This window comes from Trachypithecus francoisi, unplaced genomic scaffold (genome assembly GCF_009764315.1).
Source record: "Trachypithecus francoisi isolate TF-2019V2 unplaced genomic scaffold, Tfra_2.0 Lachesis_group7, whole genome shotgun sequence".
In the NCBI taxonomy this organism is placed as follows: Eukaryota; Metazoa; Chordata; class Mammalia; order Primates; family Cercopithecidae; genus Trachypithecus; species Trachypithecus francoisi.
This window is the reverse complement of record NW_022681472.1, coordinates 3487289-3492047: the sequence shown is the minus strand read 5'-3', so window position 1 is coordinate 3492047 and position 4759 is coordinate 3487289. Positions and strand designations below refer to the sequence as shown.

At 49.0% G+C, this 4759-nt stretch overlaps 1 long non-coding RNA gene across 1 annotated transcript; it reads right to left on the bottom strand.

The window, feature by feature from the left end:
• Positions 1 to 481: 481 nt before the first annotated feature.
• Positions 482 to 4009, bottom strand: LOC117079410. The gene is made up of 2 exons (XR_004435421.1): positions 3874 to 4009; positions 482 to 706 (listed from the first exon to the last, which is right to left on the bottom strand). It is a non-coding gene; the product is annotated as an uncharacterized LOC117079410 (long non-coding RNA).
• Positions 4010 to 4759: the final 750 nt, after the last annotated feature.

Genomic DNA, 4759 nt, shown 5'->3' with positions numbered 1-4759 from the left:
TCAGAGGGCGATGAGGTGAGACACAAGCGCAGAGACTTCCCAGAGCCCAGCTCAGCATAGAGTAGGTTGCACCCAGGGCTTCCCACGGCCCAGGCCACCTGCGCCAGAGGACTCTGATCCAAGTCCCTCCAGTCACACTATTCCCTTCCCAGGTTTTTTCATCAAGCCAAGAAATCTCTCCACATGCAAGGCGAGACTGCATTTTCTTTGGAAACGTCTTCCCTGCTGTTGCACTGACTAATGCAACTCACCGGGCTACAGCTCTGCGTGACTTTCTCGCCAAAATACAGACTAGTGCTCCAATTGCCCAGGAGGTGTGCCATGTATTCTGACAAAGCTTTCATCTGCCTGTCCCCACCCTCTATCCCCTCCGGTGGGTCATCACCTTACAGCATTGCTCTCCATGAAGTCTGTGGAAGCCCCCAAGGAAGGACCCTCTCCCCTTCTGAAGACACATTTGCATCACAGTGAGTCATGAACATTAGCTCATTCAACTCATCAACTTTAATGAGCTCAACGCGCAGCAGGGGTGCAACATTTTTGGAGAGTGAATTGACTTAAACTGTCAGCTTCCGGCCTGCATGACATCACCAGTTCTTAGCAGAGGAGCCCATGGCTCTAAGGCTTCCCAGGATGCTCTTTAGGATGCCTCTGAGGCCCTGAAGCTGGGCAGAACACGGTGAATTGATGCTCATAGATGCATTTTCTGCAAAGAGAGTGCAGAGTTTTATTGGAATTATCAGTGATAGATGAGCTTTTTTTTCTTCTGTTGCATTATAGTTATTGGATTCTAATCTTATTCAACTCTGAACAACTCCAGGGTAAGGGCTGTTGCCTTCACCTCCTGTAGCTGATTTGAATAGACACATGGCACATTTCTCCTAGAATCTGGCTCCCCCCAAGTCCTTCTTCCTAGTGCTGAGTTCTGGATTCCTGCATGGCTTTGGTCTGGGGTCCCTGTGTCCCTATTCCTCCAGCCCACACTCCAAGTGATGCAAACACTTCACTGGGAACTAGCTCCAAATAGCCACCTCAAGCCTTCCCCTGTCCTGGAGGTTTGGAGCCCAAGAAGTCTGCATCCTAGGTACCAAGGTGGGTCTGCAAAAACAGGAGGCCCCCAAAATGACATTCCTAACACAACCCTATTCAAAATTGCTGGGCCTTTTAAACTGTTTTTTTATACAGCCTGGTGGTACCTGTTGCATCCACAAACATTTGTGGAGCACCTGCCAGATGTCTCCTCTAGACTCCACATGCTGTTGTGAACAAAACAGACAAACATCTCCACCCTAATGGAATTTACCTTTTTTTTTTTTTTTGGAGACACAGTCTCCCTCTGTTGCCCAAGCTGGAGCACAGTGGTGAGATCTCTGCTGACTGTAAGCTCCACCTCCCGGGTTCACGCCATTCTCCTGCCTCAGCCTCCCGAGTAGCTGGAACTACTGGTGCCCACCACCACGCCCAGCTAATTTTTTGTATTTTTAGTAGAGGAGGGTTTCACCGTGTTAGCCAGGATGGTCTCGATCTCCTGACCTCGTGATCTGCCCACCTCGGCCTCCCAGAGTGCTGGGATTACAGGCGTGAGCCACGGGCCCCTCTCGGAATTTGCCTTCTAATGGAGCAGACAATAAACACAATTAAGTAAGGAAATATCTATAGTATGTTAACTAGTGATAAGTGCCACGGAGAAATTGAAATAGAAAATGACCATGGTAATAAAGAGCATCATCACAAACACTTGAACAGCACATGCCACACACCAGACTAGCCTCAATATTCCCTGTGGCCCAGCACAGTGGCTCACACTTGTAATCCTAACACTTTGGGAGGCTGAGGCAAGAGGATCACTTGAGTCCAGGAGTGCGAAACCAGCCTGGGCAAGAAGGCAAGACCCAGTCTCCACTAAAACTTAAAAATTAGCCAGGCGGCCAGGTGCGGCGGCTCACGCATGTAATCCCAGCACTTTGGGAGGCCGAGGTGGGTGGATCACGAGGTCAGGAGACCGAGACCATCCTGGTTAACATGGTGAAACCCCGTCTCTACTAAAAAATACAAAAAAATTAGCAGGGCATGGTGGCCGGTACCTGTAGTCCCAGCTACTCAGGAGGTTGAGGCAGGAGAATGGCGTGAACCCGGGAGACAGAGCTTACAGTGAGCCAAGATCGTGCCACTGCATTCCAGCCTGGGTGACAGAGTGAGACTCCGTCTAAAAAAAAAAAAAAATTAGCCAGGCACGGCAGCCCACACCTATAGGCCCAGCTACGCAGGAGACTGACACAGGAGGAACCCTTGATCCCAGGAGTTCAAAGCAGCCATGAACTATGTGAACTATGATTGTCTCACTACATTCCAGCCCGGGCAACAGAGCCAAAGATAAATAAATAATAAATGTTCTGTGTACATATGCTCATTAAAACCCTCAGGACAACTGTCTGAGGCTGATATTGCCATGATTCCCATTTAAATATGGTAAGGGGAATACCTTGCCCAAGGTCACACAACCCCAAGTGGTGGCCCAGGGGTGAAGGAAAAGGAAAAGGAGGGATGGAGCAAGGAAGACACTGCAGCCAGGGAAGGCCCCTGGCACGCCGTGTGCTCTGTGGTATGCTGGCTGAACCTGGTCATTGCCGGGAACCTTATGGTTAGCTAGAACCTGGTGCCGGAGGAGCAAGCCACTCACAGGAGCCAAGGGTAGTTTCTTTCTACCTACCCACCCATGATTGCTTTCTAAGAGAGAAAGGAGAAACCAAAGAGAAAGAGCATGCACAGAATTTGAACGCTGTATAAACTGAGTATTTGTGGAGCAATTGAAGGAAAATAAACGGTGTGGTGAAGTAAACAGTTAACAAAAGGCTAGCATATGTTTACCTAGAAGATGTGAAGAATTGTTTCCAGATCAAATGGTTTGGAATGAGAACTTCCACACCTGGGATATAAACTAAGATTTGCCAACTGTGAGAAACATTTAAAATGCTATTTACTTTAAAGGATGAGAAGCCTGAAAACAATTTTTAGGGAAGAAAAGAACTAGAAGGACAATGGGCACATATAAGCCATGGTATTGCACAGGTTCAGCAGAACAACGGGAAAAAAATAAATAAAAAAGATTGGTCTACACGGAAACTTCCACCAGCCCCCTCTCCAAGGCCAAGGAATCTTGTTCAAATAATGTCTGATTGAGAGATAATTATGGGGGAAATGCCAATTCCACATTTCATATCTCTGCACTTTCGTATTGTCAGAGCCCCACGGAGACGGGATACCAAAGGAACAGCCTGACAGAGGAGGGAGGGGAGCCGTGTAGTTCTGGAATGGCGCCAGGCAATGTGGAAGTCATTGAGATTTACCAGCATCATTTCCATAATCGCTTTTGGATGCACAATAGCTGAAGATTGTGCCTGGATTCCCCTTTGCTAGCATTCTGGGGTCACGACATCGGCATAGAGGGTGGCCAGCCTTTGGCTTTTGCAGCCGTTTGTGGAGTCTTTATGGAAGAGCAGCGTGGTCAAGAGACCACGGCTGCGTAACCCTGTCTGCCGTGTGCGAGGCTGGAGTGCTGGCTCTGGACCTGCCCAGTCATGCCTTCTCGGTCAGCTGTTCATCTCATCTGCTACCACAGTAAGAAATGGTTTTCATAAAGCCATTTATGAGTTATGAAAGTCCATTATTTTCTAACTGAGAAGGTAGACATCAAACTGTAGAATCAATGAGGCAGTAACAGTTTTGAAATCTCAGTACAAGCAGTGACTGTGTAAGAACTGATCAACTTAGCCCATTTCCCCTTCTCTAGAACACTGAACTACAACGTCAGATAAGTAGACGGTACCCATGACCATGGGCCCTTCACCTGCTCCACAGTGAATGAAAGCTCACCTGAGAGCAGGGTTACACCCTGCGGAGGGCTGGGCCAGGTCCACAGTCCTCAAAGATGCCCTGAATTCATCCAGAAGGGCTCAGCCATTTGCCTACGCCAGGCCAATGCTCGAATCAGTGTGGAGGCGAGGGTTACGCTGGGATCACTGCGTCAGCACATTGTGGACCAATAATAGCGTAATAATAGCGTCTCTCCAACAGGGAAAAGAAATGCCCTGAAGACTGCTGGCCGTGTGTTCAGTGATTCTCACAGAGCACAGAAAATGAAACATCAGAGAAACTGCCCTTAGGCGGGGCTGGCAAATATCTCCCCTACTGGGCGCAGGGCAGACTTCACCTCAAGGTCTTCCTCCACACACATTCCACAGCCCAGCCAGTCCTCCAGGGTGGAACTCAAGATGAATCTATTCACCATCTCTGTTCCCTTGGGAGTGGGGGAGGATACGAAGCTGAGGTCTTAGCATCCGGGCCAAGGCTTTCTCAGCCACAGCTCCTGGCCCCGGGTGAGGGTGGGAGGGAGCAATGTGATGATCAGCACTCCAGTTTCTTGTCCAAGGCTGCCTGTGGCCAATGTGCTGCCTATTTGAGAAGGAAAGGGAAACACATAGGCTTGTCTCAGGTGTTCCTAGAGGATGTGGGATGGCCACCCATGGCTGAAAACTAACTTGGTTCACTAGAGTGTGTGACATCGGGACCTGAGGCCCAACTTACCAAGTGCTATCTACGTGACTTCACCCCTCAGTGTATTCATCTACGAAATGGGGATAATACTAGCGTTGGAGGATACATAAATTGGTCAACATGTGTAAAGTGCTTAGAAGGTGCCTGCCGTGCAGGAAGCAAGCACTGGGCACTAGCCATCACTGTCATTGTGGCTGTCCTCAAT